Source organism: Leptonychotes weddellii, chromosome 3 (genome assembly GCF_054177405.1).
Source record: "Leptonychotes weddellii isolate Sample4059 chromosome 3, ASM5417740v2, whole genome shotgun sequence".
Classification (NCBI taxonomy): Eukaryota; Metazoa; Chordata; class Mammalia; order Carnivora; family Phocidae; genus Leptonychotes; species Leptonychotes weddellii.
In genome coordinates this window covers 139082685-139108446 of record NC_138371.1, presented here as the reverse complement: position 1 = coordinate 139108446, position 25762 = coordinate 139082685, and positions in this window count along the sequence as shown.

Below are 25762 nucleotides of genomic sequence, written 5' to 3'. Positions count from 1 at the left end.
CAGTCGGTTAAGCGGCTGCCTTTGGCTCAGGTCATGATCCTGGAGTCCTGGGATTGAGCCCCACGTCGGGCTCCCTGCTCGGCGGGGAGTCTGCTTCTCCCTCTCCCTCTGCCTGCTTCTCTGCCTACTTGTGCTCTCTATCTGTCAAATAAATAAATAAAATCTTAAAAAAAATTAAAAATAAAAAAAATAAAAATAAAAAAAATAAAAACCATAAAATGACTGTATTTGAGACACTGTTAGAAGTATGTGTAAGGATGGGGATGGGAGGAGGTGTTTAAGTAGCTAGAACTGAAAACTCAGGAAATAGTACTTGAAGCATATTATTTAGAAATATGGACGTGACTACCCAAAGAAATAGGTAACAATAGTAAGTTCCTATTTCTGAGGTGTAAAGGATAAGGAAGGCTGGGCACAACCACCATTTTTATTTATATGTCATGCAAATTTATTTGAAATAGTGTTTTAAGACCAACACATTTTAATACCCTCCCCCAAATAAATAGAAAGTACGAAAGTCTATTTCTGTTCTATAAATGGCAGTAACCTAGATGATATAATAATAAAAATACTGATACAATAATTATATTATTTGTCTTAACAATTAAAAATATGAAACGCATTAAAGTAACTGCAAGAAAAGATTGGAGAGAATCCAAAGAAGACAAAACTTGAAGGAATCTTACATTACAAAAAAAATTTTTTGAACTGGCTGTTCCCTCTGTCTAGAATGCCATGCCCCCAGATAGTTGACTGACTTGCACCTTTCCCAGCTTCACGCCCCCCTGCTAAAATAGCACTTCCTCACTGAGGCCTCTCCTGATCACCCAGCACACAAACATACTTCCTGTCAGACATACCCTGCTTTGTTTATATCCACAGGTTTTATAAACTCTGACATAGTATGTTTTAATCTTTGTTCTTGTTGTTGGTTTTTTCATTGTCTTTCTGTTCTCTTTAGAATGTAAAACCCTCGATGGCAGGGATTTTAATCTGTTTTGCCACTCCTGTTTTCCCAAAATTTAGAGCAGTGTCTGGTAGACCATAGGCATCAATAGATATGTGTTCTAATGAACACTGACTTGTGATAAATTAGACACAATAAGAAAAACTGAATAGTGTAGGAATTTCAAATTTTCCCAAATGAATTTATAGATGTAACAAAATATATATCACTTCTCCACGGGAGTTTTTGTTGGAACTTGTCAAAATATGTCTCAACTTCAGAGTAATTAGTAATTAGTATAGTAGAGGGAGCAGGGAACTGTCAAGTCTATGGTGGCTAGTACCGTTAAATCAGTGAAAATAAAGATACTTTGAAAAATAATAAAATAGGATTTACCAACAAAATGTTTAAATATAGTGTAAAATAGAGTAATTTTAAAATCAGTTTGCATAAAAATCCACTGATAGGTAAATGGAACAGAATATGCAGTATTGAAGACAACATCATAAATATTAGCAATACCGACAGGTTAGTCATAAAAAGGTGCAGGAAGCAGTGGGTATTTGGGAAATTTTTGTTAGTTACAATATATACTCCTCCCCCCAAATTCCAGAGGTTTAAAATATGTTAAATAACAATTTTTATAAAAAATAATACAAATACTATAAAATAGAGGTGAATAGCCCAAGCACACACAAATAATGTTTTACCTGGTCTTTTAAAGCTGATATATCAGACGTCATCACAGATAAAACTAACAGACAATTGATTAATAAAATATTTTTGAACCTGTATTTTTCTCAAAAGCTTGAAGAACCCTTCCAAATATAAAGTATAATGACATTCAAATTTTTTAAAAACAGCAAAGGACTGGGCGCCTGGGTGGCTCAGTTGGTTAAGCGACTGCCTTCGGCTCAGGTCATGATCCTGGAGTCCCTGGATCGAGTCCCGCATCAGGCTCCCGGCTCGGCGGGGAGCCTGCTTCTCCCTCTGACCCTCCCCCCTCTCATGTGCTCTCTGTCTCTTTCATTCTCTCTGTCTCAAATAAATAAATAAAATCTTTAAAAATAAAATAAAATAAAAACAGCAAAGGACTAAAACAACAAAAAAAATGTTTAGCTTTACCAATAATTTTTATTTTTATTTATTTATTTTTTTAAAGATTTTATTTATTTATTTGAGAGAGAGAATGAGATAGAGAGAGAGAGCATGAGAGGGGGGAGGGTCAGAAAGAGAAGCAGACTCCCTGCCGAGGGGGGAGCCTGATGCGGGACTCGATCCCGGGACTCCAGGATCATGACCTGAGCCGAAGGCAGTCGCTTAACCAACTGAGCCACCCAGGCGCCCCAACCAATAATTTTTAAAATGCAATTTAAAAAAACAATATGATAATATGTCCCCCCCTTTCTCATTGGCTAAGCCTAAAATTAGTAATTAATACAGTTAGGGATTCTCATATACTTGTGGTGAAATGAAAATTGGTTCACGTTTTTTGGAGGGAAATTTGGTCCTCTGATCAGTATTTTTATTCTTAAGAGTAGATCCTAAGGAAATAATCAAGAATCAAACTATGTTTGATGTTCTAGAAAGTCCTTCAAAGGACTTTTAAGATTAAGATTGAAAAATAATAGAAACAACTTAACATTCAACAATAGAGGAATAGTTTTATAAATTAAATATTGTAATTCAGTTCAGGTTAAATAAATAATGGTGTAGTAATATGATAACATTTTTGTAGCTATTAAAAATCGTGTTCACAGCATGCCTAAATACATGGGAAACTCCTCATGATATGTAGAATACCAATAAATGATATTAACATGGTTTTTAGAATGATCCCAATTGCTTTTTCCCATTTATATTACATATATAATGTATTTTATCTACTTGTCTATCAATTATCTACTTCATCTATCTATGTACCCATCATCTATAATCTAATTTTAATCTAGTTGTACTTCATTGAACATAATGCAAAGTGTGAAAATAAACTTTCTTACACACACACACACACACACGTGCACACTTTTTTTTAGAAGTGATTACATGTGGTTATAAGACTGCAGGTGACTTTTAATTCTTCTATCCACTCTTCTGCATTTTCCATTTTGTACAATGAAGATAAAACATTTTATTGGGGCACCTGGGTGGCTCAGTCGTTAAGCGGCTGCCTTCCGCTCAGGTCATGATTCCAGGTCCTGGGATCGAGCCCCGCATCAGGCTCCCTGCTCAGCGGGAAGCCTGCTTCTCCCTCTCCCACTCCCTCTGCTTGTGTTCCCTCTCTCGCTGTATCTCTCTCTGTCAAATAAATAAAATCTTAAAAAAAAAAAAAAAGATAAAACATTTTATCATTCAATAAAAGAACTGAATAAAAGTACTCATAAACTTTTCCTGAGACCTACTGAAATCTGATCACCAAACTCTCATAGTTTCAATCATGGCAGTTTCATGACTGTCTCAAAGAAGGAAGTCAGAAAATAGAACGTGGCAACTAAGGGTTGGATGTCACTGCTTTCCTTTGCTGAAAAGCTCTTCTTTCATAGCTATTCACTGTTTATAAATGACAGCAAAAAAGAATAATTGGGAAGAGTTGCCTGATACGAAGAAAAAGGAAAAAGTCTCTGGAAGTCTTCTGCCAGAGTTATTTTTGGAGATCTTTAGTGAGCAGAACAGCCCTTCAGCAAGACTTGAGCTACCAAATGTATTGGTGGCTCCATCAGTTTTCTCAGGGAAAGTCTACAATAACTACCACCCACCCACCCCACCAAAACACATAAGATTATAATGTTTTATTCTTTTGCTGTGCAACAATCTTAGTTTTAAAGTGCCACAGTTTAGCTCTGTCCTTGAAGGGATGGAGAAATGTAAGCAGTGTTTTTGAGGGGAAAATGTTTCCTGTGACCCAGAGGTGCCAGATTTGGGCAATATTGTCCCGAGAATCGTGTCAAGTCTTTGTCTACTCTTCTCTTTTCTGTAAAACATGTCTAATCTCTTCTTCCACTTTTGTCACCACTTGTGGTATGATATACTTATGGTGGCCACTATTACAACGTGTCCATAGGTAAAACTGACAGACTTGTGAAACAAACCTACTCCAGAGTAAAAAAACTATTCATAGGGCATTTACTGTATGCAGGTGGTGTTTTTTACATCTTTAATTGATTAATGAATTTCATCTTCGTAACAGCCCTGTGCCACACTGCTAACATCCCTTTTGCTCTTAGATTAAGATCCAAGGCACAGAGAAGGCAAGGATTTTACTCAAGTTTACACAGCTAATAAGTAAATGATGAGCTAAGATATAGACCAGGGATTCTGGCCCTTAAGCCCCATTGTAAATTTCCTGACCTTTTTGCAATGATCTATGGAGTCCCTGTGTGAAAAATCCCCTCTAATGTGTTGAGTGCAGGTTTTCTTGCAAATGCATGTAAATCCCTACTGTGAATCAGTTTTGGGGATGGTTTTTCCTAAAGCCAAAAATGTAACTTAAGACTGGAAGAGAGAGGCTATGTCTTTCCTCTCTTCTTATTCTGAAGGATGGGAAGTTTTAAAGTAGGTTTGGTGGTGGGGGGGCATCAGGTCAAATAGATTCAGCAAAGGAAACAGTGGGCCCATCAATTGAATCCTTTTTTTCCTTCTGGCAATTGTGTTCGTAGTTGCGGGAATGGAAGTGCTTTTATTCAGTTGTCAGGAAAAACAGTGATTCTTGGTAAAGTAGCATCCAGCTCGGGGGGTGGGAGGATGGGTTAGCCCGGTGATGGGTATTGAGGAGGGCACATTCTGCATGGAGCACTGGGTGTTATGCACAAACAATGAATCATGGAACACTACATCTAAAACTAATGATGCAATGTATGGGGATAATATAAGAATAAAAAAGTAACATCCAGCTCCACTTTGAAATGCATCTGAGTTCTAGAGCCATTGGCAGGAAGTCAGGTAGGGTCTTCCCGACATTTTGGATGTAAGGAAATTATAAGAGATCCAGGAAAACGATAGATTTCTGGACATGCTGTTCATATTTTCTCCTCATTCCCGATTCTCGCTGCACCTGCTCACTGTTACTGTGCCTTGGGAAAAATGACTATGTGTAAATCCTAAGAGTTATTCCTTCTGACTTATTCTTTTTATGGTCCTGAGCCTTTTGGTCTGGTTTTTCATAGACTGGGCTCAACGTTGAAAGTATATCCAACTCTTTGGTGGGATAGAAGCCACCCAGGCCTGAGTCAATCAGCAGAGACCTGCATTGCTGTTCAAGAAAGCAGTCTACCAGGGGATAGCCAGTTTTTTTATTCAGGTCCAACAGCATATGCTGACTTCCATGTGACAGATGGCACCATGGCTGCTGTGGATGCAGCTTAAACAGTGGACTTTCCAGAGGCTGGCATTTACGAAATTTGGCACAAGTCAACACATGAGAATTTCTGCTTTCCTGGTGCAGCAAGGCAAACTGTTTAATGGGCCAATATAAATATCCTCAGGAGTACTTCCAAAACCTGTGAGAGATGACATCTAGTAATAAAGTGGATTTCTCACTCATCAGTCATCATGATTTGAATATCTTTCTGTTGTAAATGAGATCTTATTGTAAGATCACAAGGTAGGGACATCTCTGAGTTGACAATGACAGTCAATCTATAATTGTTGTACACGAGGATGTCCTTATTGCAAAGTCCTCATATGTATCTTTATACAAAACTCTTACTGCCCTCAGGGGTCTGACTCCCATTTTTTCCTGCCATGATTATGATATTTCTCTCTTTAAGAGCTATTGATTGATGAGTTTTGCTTGCTGATTTCTACTGTTAAAATCGCTTTCCTAATTTCCACTGGCGGGGACTATTTTTAAGGGTAGGATTGATGACAGAAATGCCAGCAAATAGGCTTCTAACAGAGAGGGGACAATTGGGAAGAGTCTCCATGGTCTGGCTCTACCCCTTGATCCACTCAGATCTGCCCAAGTGTAAAATAATCTTGAATGAAGTTAAGTCGGCTTGAGATTCATAGGTATTTTTCATTTTTTGGATCTATATAAAATTGCATGCTCTGCCCATCTGTATTCTCTCTTGTTAATCTTATACAATGGAATTCCACAAATAACACTTGGTCGTGGGTGGCAAGTAAAGCTATAGCTTTAGCACTGTACTAATTTGCTTTTTTTTTTTTTTTTTAAATCTGCTTTTTGGGACGATTCTAACTCCCTCAAGGGCTATAAGCAAAAATATCCAAGAAAAAGGAATTATTCCTCCTCCTCCTTTTTACTTTGTAAAGAAATGAGCATTTCTGGTGTATTGCCTTGTTATTTGCGAAGCACACATATATTAACACTCGAAAAAGTTTTAAGGCAAGAATTACAATAAATGATCATGGAGGAGCATCACCTTGCCTAAAATCACACAGCAGGTGTCTCCATATGAGACACAACTGAAACTTGGAAATTCTGACCCTAAATTTTATAGGTTTTGTTTGTTCTGTTTTGTTGGTTTGCATATAAAAATATTCTCAAATATAAATAACTTATAAATAAATAATTCAAATAATATCAAAGTATTTAAAGTTAAAATGAAAAGTTATTTTTCTTCCCCCTAAACCCATGACTTATAACAGTAAGATAGATGTTTATACTTACAGAAATTTTTAATGAATATATGAAGTGTATAAGGGTACTCACATGCATAAGAATATTCACATATAGGTTTTTTTCCCCAAATTTGGTATGCACTAAATACATTGGTTTGGAATTTGCTTTTCTCACTTAATATCCCAAGACTTTCAAGTTGTAGGTATAATGCCGACTGTTTTTGATAGTTACTTAGTTTTTATTAAAGTAGTACAGTTGACCAGGGAACAACAAGGCTTTGAACTGTGTCAGTCCATTTCTAGGTGGATTTTTTCTGATAGAGTACAGGGTTGTTTTTCTTCCTTACAGTTTTTCTTAATAACATTTTCTCTTCTCTAGCTTATTTTATTGTAATACAGTACATAATATAAATAACAAAAATATGTGTTAATCGAACGTTTTCTGTTGTCAGTGTCATACATTCAACAGTATTTAAAGATTTTGGGGGAGTCAAAAGTTATCCTTGAATTTTCAACTGTGCAGAGAAAAGGTTGGTGTCCCTCCCCCCCACGTTATTCAAGGGTCAATTGTACATATATATGCACATACTTCCTTATACATTACTTTAATACATATGTATGTGGTAAATATATATATATATATGTTTAAGTCAACAAATAATAAAAAAGCTTATTACAAGACACCATAAAGTACAGGATTGCTAAATGAGACCCACGAGTTGGAAGTCAAGTTTTGCTAATAATTTATAAGGGCACAGGTAATGGTGAGATACAGATAAATTATGGAGAAGTCTGAGATGGCCAACACATTTCTTCAGATTCTCTCTCATTATATTAAAACACATTGTAGCCTTGATTCGACAAATACCTCAGCGATGCATCACTTCAATCCCCCTTCTAATACCCAAATTTATTCTTCAGGCATGTCTTTCCACTACTTACTCTTTTCTTTTTCTTCTTCTCCTCTATTTAGTCTAACAAATGTGTTTTTTGATTCAACCATGATTTTTTTCAGCTTAGTAGTATGCGTGTTCTTTATTTTTCTATTTTCTTTTTCTAGTTTCATATTGCTGATAACTTCCTTAGCCTTTTTTGCATGTTTATTTGGCTTATTTTTGAATTCTTAGTCCTTCTAATCAAATACTTACGGTTTTGATGAAATCAAACATAGTTTTCAGGCGCCTTGGTGGCTCAGTTGGTTAAGCGTCTGCCTTTGGCTCAGGTCGTGATCCCAGGGTCCAGGGATCCACCCCCACATTGGACTCCTGCTTAGTGGGAAGTCTGCCTCTCCTTCTTCCTCTCTCCCAGCTCGTGTGCGCTCACTCTCTCTCACTCTCTCTTTCAAATAAAAACATAGCTTGCTGTCGCTCGTTTGAAATAGTTGTGCTCCACAAACTCCTGGTTGTTTTGACTTGTGAGATTTGACCAACGTGTTAGATGCTTATTTACTACTCAAGCAGGTAATGGCCTAAGCTGTGCCAATTCCAATGACCTCGACCGAAGTGTATCATGGTGGTTTGTGTTCTGTCCATTTGCTTAAATCAAACTTACATTTCCCTGAACTTTCTGCTTTCTATGGTTCTAGATTAGAGTTGGCCAAAAGGGGAATTTATGCAAGATTTGGAAGGTGGGAGTGAAGCAGTCACCATCACTCTCTGGACGTCCTCGTGGATAAATATGAGGAGAGCTTGCCCTTGCTCTCCCCAGCTCTGTTCTCAGAACTTCTTTCAACATGTTGGATTTGCTGAGCAACAATAGCTCTAGGTCTATTGCGGGACACTTGGCTGAGGACCCTCAGTGACAGCAGCCCCTGATCTATTTCTGAACTATGTTCCTCCTTTGTAGCCCCACTTCTGTGTGACAGAGTCAGTGACTTTGATTCTCCAGTTCTTCCTATCAGATCTTCACTTCCCAGCTCCTCCAAAAACACTTCTAAGTACCATTCCTAAAATAATTCCCTTGTTCCCTAGTGCTGGCCTTTCCTACTTGAACCCTGACTGATCCAAGTTTGGGCTGAAAAAGCTGAAGCACAGGGCACCTGGGTGGCTCAGTCAGTTAAGCGTCTGCCTTCGGCTCGGGTCATGATCCCAGGGTCTTGGAATCAAGTCCCGCATCGGGCTCCCTGCTCGGCCGGGAGCCTGCTTCTCCCTCTCCTTCCGCCCCCTGCCCCCCACTTGTGATGCCTCTCTCTCTCTCTCTCTGTGTCAAATAAATAAATAAAATCTTAAAAAAAAAAAAAAGCTGAAGCACAGGAAGCACCATCACCAGGAAGCCACAGTTAATCATTTCTGAGCAACTCCTCAGATCAAGAGGTTATCCCTAGCTAAGCAAAGAGATGCAGAACGAAAAGGAGGCACTCCCTACTCTTGTTTACCAGCCTTGGAGGCGCGTATAAGAGACAGGTGGTGCAGACCACGTCCAAGGCGTGGTAGACGCCCAGCACCTGCTTTTCTCACCTCCCTATCCACCCGTGGTTTTGTGTTGCTGTGATTTTACTCCAGAGAAAACCTGCACCAGAGATCTGAGTCACTGCTAGTGTGGATTCTGGCACTGTTGGTCCCACGCAGAGTGGGAGGAAGCAGAAGCAAAATTCCAACAACCCCTTCCCTATTTTTATTTTCTCACAATGGGGCAGGGCTGCCTTCTGTTCAAATACCTCCTCCCCAGTGCACACACCTGCTTCAAGCAGCCTCCTTGAGGTATCTCTTCATCCTCCCCACGTCAGGGTGTTTTCTCTCATTATCTTCAGCGGCAGAGCTTTTGAAACGTAGCCAGCACTGCAGCTTTCTTTCCTGCAACCAGTTTCGGTATTTCCTGTTTTTTTGTTTTTTTCTTTGTGAATGTATCCATTTTGGAAGGCATTTGAGGTAAATAAATGTATTTAAACTGGTATGTTTACTTGTCAACCTCTTTGGCTTTCGTTACACTCTGTCTTAGACAACTCTGGCTGACATAACAAAATATCATAGACAAGGTGGCTTTGGCATAGAAATTTATTTTCACACGGTTCTGGAGGCCAGAAGTCCAGGACTTGGATGCCAGTATGTTTGGGTTTTAGTGCCAGCCCTCTTCCAGGCCCGCAGGTGGCTGCCCTCCCACAGTGTCCTCAAATGGCAGAGAGATAAAGAGTCTCTGATGTCTCTCCTTACAAGGACACTAATACTATCAGATCAGAGGCCTACCCTTAGGACCTCATTGAACCTTAATTACTTCCATAAAGGCCCTATCTCCAAATACAGTCCTATTAGGGGTTAGGGCTTAAACATATGAATTTTGGGTGGACACAATTCAGTCCATAGCACAGTTACAATTTTAGTTTTTCCTTTTTACTCTCCAACTTCTATATAGGAACCCAGCGTCTTCCCACTGTAGCAAGGCTACATATTTTATTCTCAGCCCCCCTTGCTTTGCTTTATAAAGTCCCCCCACCCCAACATATGACCTCCTAGAAATTTCCATAATGTAGATCTGTCCTTCTTTGTTTTTTGGTTTTCTTTTAAAGATTTTATGTATTTGAGAGAGAGAGCAAGAGAGGAAAAGGCAGGGGGAGAGGGACAAGCAGACTCCCCACTGAGCAAGGAGCCCCACGACCTGAGCAGAAGGCAGACGTTTAACCGACCGAGCCACCCAGGCACCCCAGAGCTGTCCCTCTTCTAACTTTCATGAACACTTAGCTATCCTCTTTCCTAGTAACCTTGGCCAGGGAGGATATATTAGTTTCAAGTTTAACCAGTTTAGGCAATAATGACTAAATCTAATTGAAATGCATATGCAGATTTGAACACCTTAGGAGAACTTTATTAACAAATATGTGTTGGCTAAGTGCTATATGACAAATACTGAGCAAGATCTGGGAACACATAAATAGGGAAACTAAAATTCCAACTCCCAATAAATTTATACTAATGAAGGGAATTTGAAGCTCTTCAGTGGTAAGATATGGGATTAAATACTCAATAAATCACATCACATAGTCAGAGGCTCCTTAGTTTTTGGCAAGCAGACCATGTATTTTCCAATTACAGTAAAGACTCTGAGCTCAAACCGTGTGTTGTTGAGTGTGGATTTGATCCCAATATCTGGGGCAGATAATAAGGATATCAAATATTTTCACTCATAAGTAATCTGTCTAGTAAATATGCTAATATCATTGGTAGTAGGCAAGCATAATTGAGTAACTCATAAGAGAAATGACCCATAAAGACAAAAAAAATCTTCATTTTTTTCTGCACAATTGTTTCATATTTCCAGTGGATTTTCATGCAAAATGACCTGATAGGTTTTGTAAAAACTTGATATGGTTAGAAATAAAAAAGAGTCACAAAAATTTTATCTGGAATGTCTGTTTTTGAGAAAGCAGAGTGACCTGAGGGTTTGTCTAATGGAGTGTGATGGAATGAATGTTGGAAGATTAGTTGGAGCCTGATTGCGGGGGGTCTTGGACTCCAAGAGTTTAGTTTGACTTCTAGGGAAGGTTTCTCTGATGTGAAACCATCCAAATTTTTTGAGCAATGGATTAATATAAGTAAAGTTTCTTTGTTTTTCAGAGTAATTTGCTGATAAGATTGACTTAGTCTTGGTAATTTAGAATGTATCAAGCTCATATATGAAATCAGATAGGAGTCTATTACAAAAGATATCGATTAGTTAAAAACTGAATTCAGTAAAGAAAAAAATCCCAAATATAGTAAGGTCTCTGAAAAAGTTCAACAAAATATCACAGAGTGTTAGTTGTCAATTTAGACTTAAATATGCATTCATAATATGTGTCTGTTTATAAATGGAGTCATCAGTCTTATCATAACATAAAACACATTAAGAAAAAGTTAACTCTATGAGATGAATGGACTTCAGTGAAAAGGAAAAAAAAAAACGTATTTCTACCAAACAGAACTGTTTTCTCATTCTTTCTCTATCAAATTCTAGAGGACTGAATAATTTAAGGAGGTAATTAAGACAGGAACTTGGGTGGTAGGGGTTTTTTTAGTAGTTTATATGATATATTTTTATTAAAAAGAGACAAATTTTATTTACAGAAAATATTAATATAGCAATTCTGATTATTTTTAAACAAGTCAAAAATGTCATTGCACACTGTCAAAAAGTTGTTTCTACGATAAGGCCCACAAGACAAAGTAAGCTATATTTACATCAATACATAGGAAATAGAAGGAGTTGCCTAAATTGCCATAAGAACCAGAACTGACTTAATCATTTTGCTTCCATTTCCATTTTAGTTATTGTGCTTATAATGTTAGAAGAAGGCAGCTTTCAGTAAATATTACATTCTATCACATTGGCAAAGTATCAGAAATGTCACTCATTTGTATTCCAAAACCATACAAATGTATTTATTCAACTTTAAAGAATGTTCTGCATGGTATTAAAGAATAGTTCTGGGAATTTTTCAACTGAAATTCATAGGCACAATCTTAACATATATGAACATGATGCAGGGGGAAAGAAGAGAAGGGTGAAAGAAAAAGGAAGAGAGAGAAAGAGAGAGAAAGTGGGGGAGGGAGAGAGAGAGAATCAGTTTCCTTAAAAAGAAAAGGAAATTTCTTATCAAATGATGTAAGATATATAAAATCAAATTACAAACTCTAAAGTGTTATAAAAATAAAATGAGATTTACTATTGTACTTTGTCAATGAGGACTCATCTTTGTGTCTGTGAATGCTATAAGGACATTTGCATCACAAGAAACTGAATATATTGAATACTATGAATGACAACTTGTGTCACTGACCAGTGGTTGTAAAATTTATTGAAAGTGGTACGTACTTAGAGGCCTTTGGATGGTCTTTCCTTCATTATTTTGTACATATGGCATTTCTGGAAAACCTAAATGAGACTTAGCAAAATAAAAATCATATTTTTCTGTATCTATAATTTTTTCATACAACAATACACTTTTGAAATTCTTTGTTAACAGCAGAGACATTGCCAGTCTCTAAACAAAAGCTAAGAAAGAATATACGTGCCTTGGGCGCCTGGGTGGCTCAGTTGGTTAAGCGACTGCCTTCGGCTCAGGTCATGATCCTGGAGTCCCTGGATCGAGTCCCGCATCGGGCTCCCTGCTCGGCAGGGAGTCTGCTTCTCCCTCTGACCCTCCCGACCCTCCCCCCTCTCATGCTCTCTCTCTGTCTCTCACTCTCAAATAAATAAATAAAATCTTTAAAAAAAAAAATAAAAAAAAAAAAAAATAAAAAATAAAAAAAAAAAAAGAATATACGTGCCTTAGAAGTATGATTTTTGAAATAAAACTATTATAACTGCATACTTCTTTGCACACCAGTCTTAGGAAAATTATGTTTAAAGACACAGGACAAAAATAAAACCTGTTCATTTTTTAAATTCCATATTTATTTTAAAGGAATTACCAATATTTGTGATAAATTCATAATTTCTAATCATAAGAATGAATAGGGGCACCTGGCTGGCTCAGTCAGTAGAGCTTGTGATTCTTGATCTTGGGATTATGAATTCAAACACAATTTGGTCAGAAATGACTTTAAAAAAAAAAGAATTACTAGATAATGTCTTGGCACACATTCTTCTTTCTAATAAAAAAAAGTGTGTGTATTCACTAAAGTGAAAGAAGAAGAAGGAGGAGGAGGAAAGGAGAAGAGAAAGGAAGGAAAGAAGAAAAGAAGGAAGGAAGGAAGGAAGAAGGGAAGAAAGAAAGAGCATCCAAATTGTAAAAGAAGTAAAATTGTCTCTGCCGGTGATAGCATTTTATATTTAGTAAACCCTAATGACTCCATCTAAAACTGTTAGAACTAATAAATAAACTTAGTGAAGTTTAAGGATATAAAATGAACATACAAAAATCAGTTGCATTTCCATACACTAACAACAAAATATCTGAAAAAGAAATAAAACAATCCCATTCACAATAGCATTAAAAACAATAAAATAGGGGTGCCTGGGTGGCTCAGTTGTTAAGCGTCTGCCTTCGGCTCAGGTCATGATCCCAGGGTCCTGGGATCAAGCCCCATATTGGGCTCCCTGCTCTGCGGGAAGCCTGCTTCTCCCTCTCCCTCTCCCCCTGCTTGTGTTCCTGCTCTCGCTATGTCTCTCTCTGTCAAATAAATAAAAAAAAAAACAATAAAATATTTAGGTATAAATTTAACAAAAGAGGTAAAAAACCCATACACTGAAAACTATAAGACATTGATAAAAGAAACTGAGAAAGAGACAAATAAATGGAAAGCCATCCTGTATTTGTGGATTGGAAGAATTAATATTGCTGAAATATCCATAGTTCCCGAAGTCATCTATAGATTCAATGCAAAATATCAAAATTCCAATAACATTTTTCTACAGAAATATAAAAAATAATCTTAAAATTTGTATGGAACTGCAAAGTGCCTGAATAGCTAAAGCAATTTTGAAAAAGAAGAACAAAGCTATAAGTATCATAATTCTTGATTTCAAACTATGCTGCAAAGCAATAGTAACTAAAACAGTATGTCACTGATGTAAAAATAGACTCACATACCAATTGATAAGGATTGAAAGCCCAGAAGTAAACCCACACATATGTAGTGAACTAATATTTGAGGAATGAGTCAAGAATACTCAATAGGGGAAAGATACTCCCTTCAATAAATGGGGTTTGGAAAACTGAATATTTGCATGCAAAAGAATTAAACCCCTGTATTATACACTCACAAAAGTTAACTTGAAATTGATTAAATACCTAAGTGTAAGACCTGAATTCATAAAATTCTTAGACGAAAACATAGGAAAAAATTTCCTTGACATTGGTCTTGGTGACAGCTTTTTGGATATGACATCAAAACCATAAGCAACAAAAGGAAAAATATACAAGTAAAATGGTTGATTAAGGGAGGTTTTTTTAAGATGTATGCACAATAATCTCTATAAATATTATATATATATTTTTTTAATGTAAAATATTTACAGAATTGAATGGAAAAAAGCACAACAAAAAATCTCAGTGTGACAGGAGATCATGTGAATAGCTGAGCATTAAGTGAGTGTCCCATGATGAGGGAACAAGTGCAAAAGCTCTGAGAGGGAGTTGGAATGTTCAAGAAAAATATTTAGTACAACATAAATTTTTCCCTCCTATATGGTAATACTATATGTGGAATATAATATATTCAGTATTAATAATCTATGTACAAAATAGGCATAAAATTAAAATAATTCAAGAAATAAGCCAATAGGGGGAACCTGGATGGCTCAGTCAGTCAAGCGTCTGCCTTTGGGTCAGGTTATGATCTCAGGGTCATGGAATCGAGTCCCATGTTGGGCTCTGCTCTGCAGAGAGCCTGTTTCTCCCTCTCCCTCTGCTGCTCCCCCTGCTCTTCTCTCTCTCTGTCAAATAAATAAATGAAATCTTAAAAAAAAAAAAGAAGAAAGAAGTCAATAGTATTATGTTTTCATTCTTATTTTGCCTCTAATAAAAGTCATGGATAATATTTTTGTGTTCTATTGTCCTAATTTTCCATCATAGTACTATGAGGGAATAGTGCAGAATAATCTCTAAGTCTTATCTGACACAATTTTTTCTTTAAATGTAATCCTACTATCAGGTTAAACTCATGCCAGGAACTATAGAGAATATAAAGGATGTAAGTATATAAAATAAATATATTTTTCTTTTTTTTACAGAAAATTTTTCTTACCTTAAATTATTTTTTGGTATGGAGTGGGTAAAAAATCAATATAGACTGATTTATTATTTAAAACATTTACTGCTACCTGGTAGATAATACTAGATTTGCATAATTTATTCTCTAACAGACCAAAAAAACCCCAACATTTACCTTTCATAAAATAGTAAATTTATTCATTTTCTACTGTTCTCCCCACCCAGATATGATGATGATTTTATTAGTTATTTTGGGTTATTCTACTCAAAAAAACTTTTACAGGACTTTATGTATGCAAATACTTATTAAGTTACAAATTTGTTAAAGTTCTTATTACAATAGTGGAGCCTGGAGGCCTTTTATTGCAATAAGTAATTGCAATATTTAATTGGGTCCTGTGGTGATTACTCATCTACTTACACACTTGAGAAAAAATGTTACCAAAAATCAGGATTTAATTTCCTTTTGACTACATTACATGGTTGTAAAACAAGGAAAAAATAATAATAAAGATGGTAAAATTATTTACCCAAGTCAAAATTTGTTGGAATAACTTAATGGTCTTGTTGAAGAGTCAGCAAGATTTCTAACACTGAGAGCAAAAGCAACTGCTTTTGCCATATTTAAAAAATAAAGAGAAAGGAAAAGAGGAGAAAAGGAAATAGTGGAAGAACAAGGAAAAAGGACAGAGAGGAAAGAAATTTTAAAAATAATCAAAGTTATATGAGCAGTAAAGTGAAGTAGTCTACAACATATTTCCAGAATAGCAAATCTTAATGAATTTATAGCATGAATTGTCTTCTACTCCCTTACTATCATTCAAACCACTTTGCTGAGAAATGTTAGAAGTGGAAATAATAATATTTACTTGTCTCGATTTTTAAAAGCTTCTTCTAGGAGATTCCATGTGGAATTTTTCTCAATGTACTTTATTTGTATCTCTATTTTAGCGTATCACATGGTGTTCATGTTATCTATTTACTTATTGGTCCCTTAGAATTTGTGTACTTTTAAGGAAGAGAAAATACTTATATTTTTATTTTTCTGCTTGAGACATTGCATAATAGGTGCAAATAAATGGTAATTTATTGAATAATTTGCAATGCCAACTGTAACATATAAGATATGCAGTGTGATTAAAATATAATCAGTTGTTTTTTTTTTTTTATCCTGAGACATGGACAATGACTTAAAAGATCATTTTTTTTAAAGATTTTATTTATTTATTTGACAGAGAGAGAGATAGCAAGAGCAGGAACACAAGCAGGGGGAGTAAGAGAGGGAGAAGCAGGCTTCCCGCCAAGCAGGGAGCCCAATGTGGGGCTCGATCCCAGGACCCTGGGATCATGACCTGAGCTGAAGGCAGACACTTAAGGACTGAGCCACCCAGGTGCCTTAAGAGATCATTTGATTCAAATTTCAATTTCAGCAGCATGTAAACAGTTACAGAGAATATCACATCCATATTCTCACAATGAGGGGACACACAAAAGCTAGAAACATTGTAGTCTTTTTAATGAATAAGTTGAGGAACTCAGAGTTTTTTTCATAGAACTGTCTTCCCATATTATCAGTTGATTAATAAGCATAACACTTATTTTTAAATTTTATTTAATTTTTTATTTGTGTGTAGTTGACATAATATTAGTTTCAGCTGTATGCCATACTGATTCAAGTTCTCTATACTTTATGCTATGATACCACAAGTGCAGCTAAAGTATACATTATTGAAGACATCTTAATAATAATTCTAAGATAAGTATTGTTAGCCTGGGCATGAATCATAGTTAGAATTCTATAGTGAAAATACAAAATAGATGTAAAATTCAAGAATGACTAATTTATATAAAGTGATTTATTATTTAAAACATTTACTGCTACATGGTAGATAATACTCTATATTTTAGGTTTGCATAGAAAGTAGTACTATTATCTAGTTAGCAGTAGTTTGATATTCTATTTTGTAAAAGGGATAATAGTTTTATCCTCTGTTGCAATATCATATCACTGGTTTTCCTATTCTATATTTACCTCAAATAATCACATCTATTTCACACACTCATAAGTTGTTTTTGTTGTTGTTATTTGTTTAAGACTTCCATTGGTGAACACCTCAAGCATTTAGTTGAAATCCTAGAAAGGTCATATTTATGCCCTAAGAGTAAGGATAAAGCCAAAATAATTTCTCTCTAATCAAGCCTCAATATTATAAAAGTAACCCTAAAGCAATAACTACCTGCCAGAACAAAATTCTATACTCCTTAAAGGAAGATAACACAGATAAACAAATAATTTTAAAGTGCAGCATAGATTTGAAAAAAACAGAATTCATATGGAAAGAAACAAAAAATAACCAATGGGTCTTACAATTGAGGGAAAAAACAATAATATAAGGAGGCCCCACAGATAATCCATATGGTGATATTAGAGAAGAATTTTAAAATCATTATTACAAACATATTAAAAACATTTTGCAGAAAAAGTGCACAAAAAGAATGGAAATATGTACAAGTTTGGAGAAAATAGGAAAGCCGAAGAAGAACCAACTGAAAATTTTATAGCTAAAAATGAAGTATCTTAAGGAAAGGACTTATTGATAGCTTAATAGCAGACAAAACAAAAATCATCTAAATCAGAAATTATAAAAATTGAAGCAATGCAGAGATAAAGAGAATTAAAACTAATAGAGAGTGTAAAGCCAGTGAGACAATAGCAAATAGTTCACCATACATATCATTAAAGTCCCAGAAAGAAATAGGAGACAGAAAGATATACAAATTAATCAACAAGATAATGCCTATTTTTTTCACCAGAAGTGATGAAAGATGTCAACCCACATGTTCAAGAGGTTCAGCAAACCCAAGAAACTTGTACATAGACACAACATAGTCAAACTGTTGAAACTAAGGATTAAAAAAAGTAATAAAAGCCATGATAGAGAAATAAATAAATACTACACTTAGTATAACAAAAATAAAGATGACTGCTTTATCAGAACATTATAATACAAATACTATGGGATTAAGTTTTTAAAGTGCTTTGAAGGAAAAAAAAAATCTGTCAACCTAGAATTTTATATCCAGCGAAAATATACCCTTAAACATGAAAGCAAATTAAAGACATGTTTAACAAACAAAACCACCAGTAAATGTTCAGTACAAGAAATGTTAAGAGAATTTTTTTTTTCTAGCTAAAGACGTATAATTACAGATGAAAAACTATATCTGCAAAAACAAATGGTAAATGTAAGTAGATATGAAAAGGTCATGCCAAAATCTATTAAAAGACTATTTACTATTTAAATAAAATACATAAATAATATGTATGGTGGAGTTTATAACATATGCAGTAGTAATTATATACAACAATAGCATGAACAGTGGGTTAAATTGGATTATACTGTTAAAATTATTTTATTGTATATGAAGTGGTATATTAATTTGATGTAGACTGTGATAAGTTACTGATACATATTTTAATCTTTAGAAAACCCAGTAAAAAAATAATAACACAAAGAAGTGGAGCTAAAGCCAATAGTGGAGAAAACATGACAAATTAAGAAAAAAAAATCTAAAATATGTAGTAAATTAAAGACAAAGAAACAAGTAGAAAATGGAAAACAAATACTAAAATGGTATACTCATATCCAACTATATCACAAATTACATTAAATATAAGCAAACATAACAATCCAATTGAAAGACAGAGATTGAGTGGATAAAAACAACAAAACAAAAAAGCTGCTTATAACAGACCCAATTTAAATATAAGGACACATTCAAATTAGAAATAAAATGACATATATGATAAAGAGTTAGTATCCAAAATATATAAAGAACATATAAAACTCAACACCTCAGAAACAAATAATCCAATTAAGAAATGGGCAGAGGACATGAATAGACATTTCTCCAAAGAAGACATACAGAGGGTTAACAGACACATGAAAAGATGTTTAACATCACTTCTCATCAGAGAAATGCAATTCAAAACTACAATGAGATATCACCTCACACCTGTCAGAATGGCTCAAATCAACATCACAAGAAACAAGTGTTGGTGAGGATGTGGAGAAATGGGAACCCTCTTGCACTGTTGGTGGGAATGCAAACTGGTGCAGCCACTCTGGAAAACAGTATGGAGTTTCCACAAAAAGTTAAAAATAGAACTACCCTATGATACAGCAATTGTTCTACTAGGTATTTACCCAAAGAATACAAAAATACTAATTAAAAAAAATATATACTAATTTGAAGGGATACTTGTACCTTGATGTTTACAGCAGCAGTATCAACAAGAGGCAAATTATGGAAAGAGCTTAAATGCCCATCGACTGATGAATAGATAAAGAAGAGGTGGTATACACACACACACAAACACACAATGGAATACTACTTAGGCATAAAAAATAATGAAATCTTGCCATTTGCAACAATATAGATGGAGGTAGAGAATATTATGCTAAGTGAAATAAGTCAGTCAGAGAAAAACAAATACCAAATGATTTCACTTATATGTGGAATTTAAGAAATAAAACAGATGAACATATGGGGAAAAAAGAAGAGGCAAACCATAAAACAGACTCTTAACTATAGAGAACAAATTGATGGTTACCAGAGAGGAGGTGGGCAGGAGGATGGGTGAAATAGGTGATGGGGGTTAAGGAGTGAACTTGTGATGAGCACAGGGTGATGTATGGAAATGTTAAGTTACTAAATTTTACACCTGAGACCACTATAACACTGTATGTTAACTAATTGGAATTAAAATAAAAAACTTAAAAAAAAAAAAAAAAGAATCCAATGAAGGAGATTATGGTGGCAGAAATACAATCAGATCTAAGGAAGGGATTAATGAACTGATAAGTAATGATTGATAAAATGGAATGCACTATATTGCCAAAAGAGTTTTAAATTACAAACACTAAATTGAAACTAAAAATGCCAATGATATTTGTTAAGAAAATAAAAATATAGCAAAGAAAAAAAGAAAGTGTTGGAAAAATATGTTAGGCTTATATTGATCATAAGAAGGCAAGTGTGTTTATATTAATATTAGACAAAATATAATTCAAACCAGATATATTGCAAAAGACAAAGAGGGGGATCATAATTGTAAAATAATTAATTCCTCAGAAAAATAAAATAGTTTAAAAGATGAATTTACCCAATAACATCACTTCAAGATATACAAAGCAAATAGTGACAAAACTGAAAAAAAGAATAGTTATCACAAGAACTTTATTCATCCTTTTACAATAGGGTATAAATGCTTATATATTCCATTTTGTCAAAATTTTGAGTCTTTGGAGAAAGATTTTAATATTTTTACTATAAATTTCCAGCAATAATTCTATGGTAAGTAATGATTTTAGGTATTTGGTGTCTACTTTAGAAGAATAGGAATTCTTCTAACAAGCCAGTATTAATATGTCTATAAAACAGACCTCAAGGTTTTAAGAATTAGAAATTTATTTTAGGTAGAAGAAGACAAAAATTGTTAAGAAGTTCTGGGGGCATCTGGGTGGCTCAGTAAGTTAAGCGTCTGACTCTTGGTTTTGGCTCAGGTCATGATCTCATGCATCCTGGGATGGAGCCCTGCGTGGATCCCTGCCTGAGCCCCAGGTCGGGCTCTGTGCTCATCAGGCAGCCTGCTTGACGATTCTCTCCCTCTACCCCTCCTCCCACTCACACAACCTCTCTCTCTCTCAAATAAAGACATTAAAATTGTTTAAAAGTTCTGTTTAGGTCCCTTTGAAATAATAGGGAAATGACCACAAGCCGCATGAGGGGAGGGGACATTTTGAATTAATTTTTACTCTATTCCTAGTGCTGATAGAGGACATAACACATTGTAGAAAAATCAATAAGTAATTCTTTAATAAATGAATAAATCTCTTTAATCAGTGCACTAGTTTCATAAGCTTGTTAACTTCTCCAACAATCTAATCTTTTTTTAGTGTGTAATGTAACTATAAATGCATAACATGCAAATGTAACAAATCACAAGAATATAAATTATCTACTAAAGGCAATAGACAAAAGAGTATTTCTAGCCTGAAGTTATGTTGAAAGAGAATATTAATAATTGGAAAGAAGAAAACAAAATAGTTAATGGGAATACATGTAAAACTAATGCATTATTGAGTTATATTCCACAGGGAGTTATATACTTCAAATTTAGCTCTTGAAAAGATGAAGTACTTACTATGTAATTATTGTGCTGTTATATACACCATGATATTTTTGTGGTAGCACTGAGATAATATATATGAATATATATGCATATGCATATGTATACATGCAATTATATATATAATATGTGAATTTAGATGAGGTTGCACCATGAAATTATTTTTATTTACAAGACCATGGTGTCAAGAATTTACCTCTAGTAAGATAGAATTGGAGCATTTCACAATTTGGACCAAAAAGGGACTTAGAGGGGTTCCTGGGTGGCTCAGTAGGTTAAGCATCTGCCTTCAGCCTGGGTCTTGATCCCAGGACTCTGAGATCTAGCCCTTTGTCCAGCTCTCTGCTCAGCGGGGAGTCTGCTTCTTCCTCTCTCTCTACTGCTCCCCCTGCTTGTGCACCTTCTCTCTCTCTTTCAATCTGTCAAGAAAATAAATAAAATCTTAAAAAAATAAAAAGGGACTTAGACAAATTAAAATATAATAAGCCACCCAATAAAAATGAATATATGATATTTTTCTACTCTGTTGACTTAAGAGAAAGAGATTATCCTATTTTCATGTATTTTTCCCCATAGCTAAGTAAGATGTTTTGGAAAGAGCAACAAACAAACCAAGAACATCTTGCCCTTCTATGTCTTACTGCTTCCAGACTAGAATTACAAGATAGTATTAGGACTCCTTATTACATCATCTAAATATTTCTTTAAGATGTCCAGTAAGGCTTAAAAGAAATAAAATCCTTGAACAAAATGGAGATTAGAAATGCAAAGTTTTGGAGCTGATGAAGAATTTTACTAGCCAAGAAAATAGACATCAAATGATGTCATTGAACAGAATGTTATCATAGCCAGATATTGACCTTTATATGGGGTCATTTCAGGTGATAATAAAATTTCAGAAGGAGAAGAATGGACTCTGACACCAGATTGTTGTGTTTTAAATTCTAGCAATTCTATTAATTAGCTTCATGACCTTGGGCTACTCACACAACATATAAGTAACTCAGTAATGGTACCTATTTTATGTATTACTTTTGAGAGTTAAATGAGTGAATTTACTTCTACAATCACCTACCTGAAACCCTCAGACCCAGAAGTGTTTTAGAATTCACAATTTTTCCAATTTTATAAGGGTGAAATGGTATTTACCTTGAAATATTCCCCATGGGTTATAAGGCATCTTGAAATTATTCGTAGTGAATGCTGCCTATATTCACATCAGATGGGATTAATAAAGATTATGAATTATCTCTTGATGAGTCAAATCAGGTTTTGCAGCAAACAAGTTTGCACCACACATGAAAAAGCTTTCATTTTTCAGAACTTTATGGGTTGCAGAACTACAAAAAAGGAATCTATATACAGAAGGCACACTGAATCATGTGTAGAGAATAAATGTACTTATTAATACAAAGGGATATGTTAATCTTACTGTACTATGTGTGAATTAGGTCACATCTGGAGTATTCTATCTAGTTCTAGATGCTTCATTTTCTGTGTAGCATGAAACACTAGCAAATACCACATGGATATTTTTATAACTGGAGACCTTAGCTGAACAGAAGAAAGCACAAGTATGTTCATTCTACCCATCTCCTTAAACTGGGTTAACCCACATTTCCTATTTCAACCTGCCTAACTAGTAAAAACGAGACCAAAATGTGTGTTGAGTTCTGTGGGATAGAAACCTACTTGCTATGTAAAATCCGAACTTTCCTGGGGTTGCTCCCCATATAACTGCAAATTCTGCATCTGCACTCTGCACTACCACCTCCATTTGTTGCTTCATGGAGGACTATTGTCCTGGTCCTTTCCTGCTGAGTTTTTAGCTTTGCTTTCTACTGTACCCTTATTTCTATAGGGCAAGTCCTTTGAAAACTGCCCCCCACCCCTTCTTCTTTTGTTTTTCAGTACGAGTTGCCATTGATAACATGCAGTATCTCAAACTGTGTGTTCCTGAGGGTAGTACAGGCATCAGAATTGACATGATGGTAACAAACAATGTAGATTTTAGTTGATAGAAAGAAGAATGAAAAGCTGTTACCAGTACTGTTCACCAGTTGAGGTGCCTCTTTCAATGGCTCTATGACCATTGGAGATTTTGAATGTTGGCTATGTACTTAGTTAATTGAAAGGATTTTAGCTTTTAGATTTCCTGTGAATATTCTATAGTTCTAGTAATAAGCTACCACATTATATAACCTATTTTTTGATTAACAAGCCCTGACATATTTCATTGAAATATTTTGTAAATATGTATAGCTAAAATGTATACATTTTTCATATTTGCATAAAGACAGACAATTTCAAGCTAAATCAATGTGTAAAATTTAGGCTGAACCTAGTGTTTACATTTTGTGGGAGAGCCAAGAGAAAACTATAGATTAATAATTATTCTAAAATATGGAATGGTGCTGCTTTGGCAATAACTTCTCTACATGTTCAGATAATTTTGGCCAGTACTGATTTATTCAAGCAATAAATACCTAAAACAATTATTTTGACCCCACTGAGAATATTAAGATTCCTGAGAAATGTAAATGCTGAACCTCTAGTGAGATCTCTGTGGGAGAAATTAAGCAAATTTCCTTCAATGAAGAAAGGCACTGTTGTGAACTTCTTTTCTGTCAACTTGGCTAAATGTATTAAGTAAAATTTAGTGAATAAGGTACAAAAAATAGCATGTGGTTGAAAATTGATTCAAATAATGAATTGCATTTAATACTGGAAACATGTTAAGGAAATTAAAGTAAATTTTGTTAGTATTTGTACCCATTCAAATATGAGATTCTTCTTGACAAATGTAGTTTGCCTTTTCTACTGTTGAAACAACTCAGAAAATAAAATACTTAAAGAGGTGTCTAGATTAATGTTAATTTTCTATAACATAGGATTCTTAAAGAAATTCTGTAAAGTGAATACTCATTATGCCTATTATTACATTTTGTGTCTAATTATTTGAAGTCTGTTTTTGAGAGGGGAGGTAAGATATAACTTGTTACTTTTCAAAAGAACAAGGATGAATGCCTTTTCTTTACTCACCAGATAGCATGACACTAATAGGTACACATTATTAGAAAAGTAACTATGTCCTGCTTGTTACATTCCTCATGAAGAATGGGTGTGTGCTGATTGCCAAGTCCGAGAAAAGATTCAAATATTTAGTGATACTTTTTCTCTAAATGTACATTTTAAATCAACTGTTTGATGCACATTTTCCCCCTTCCTCATGAGATAAGAGATGAATAGTGGCTGCCACAAATCTGACTATAAAACAATGTCTTATCTTTGTGAGGCCCAGGCTACAAATTCTGTACTGAATAGTGCAAACTACTCTAGAACCTTATTTATAATAGCCCATCAGTTTCCAGTTAAATGAAACTCATCTCAAATGCAGTAGAATTTCATGTTAAAATCAAATTGTATAACAGTGACTTGTTTTCATTTTATCTCTTTCTATATAAGAAAATTAACTGGAATGTTGTTAGATGGTTTGGATAAGGCAGTAAGAAATTATTTTATTTCATGCTTGTTTGGGACCAATGTAAAGCCAGTCTCCTTTACAGTTTAGACCCCTGGGGAAATATCAGACGAGAGGGAGCAGATTTAGAATGAACTACTCTATCCACAGATCAAGAAGAAAGAATAAGTAATAAGCCGTTTCCACAGCAGAATCTTACTTTTGCTAGACATTTTCTTTATTACTTCTCTCAAAAAGTTAGAATGACAAAACCTATGTAATGGCATCACTTTGTAGCTAATGATATTTTAAAAAAGGAAGACCAAAATGCAAGTTAGAGTGAGAAAATGGTCAATATAAGCCATCACTTTGTAGCTGATGCTTTTTTAAAAAGGAAGACAAAAATGTAAGTAAGAGTGGGAAGATGGTCAATACAAGGTGTTTCATATATGTTGTTTTTTAAGAGTAATGCAACCATTATTATAGAAATTAACTATATATAGATCATATATTTCATATTTAATTATGAAAGTAGCACTTCATTGGATTTTCAAAATTAAACATCAAAAGTCTAATAAATTATACATTATGGAGTTTTTTAAAACTGATTGTATGTTTCTGTTAACAAAACCAACATTGATAAAGGCCATAACCTCTATTTTCCCATTTGTATGATAAATGAACATATTGCAAATTCCACAAGATCAGGAATAATTTCTTATTTCAATTTCCTCACCAAACCAAGTATAGTATTATATGTAGAATGACTACCACTCATGTAAGCTACCTTGTCCTTGTGACCTTTTCTCTTGCATTTTGATTTAAAGATAAATTAAGAATATTTTATTAAAAATTTTAGAATAGGGGCGCCTGGGTGGCTCAGTTGGTTGGGTGACTGCCTTCGGCTCAAGTCATGATCCTGGAGTCCCTGGATCGAGTCCCGCATCGGGCTCCCTG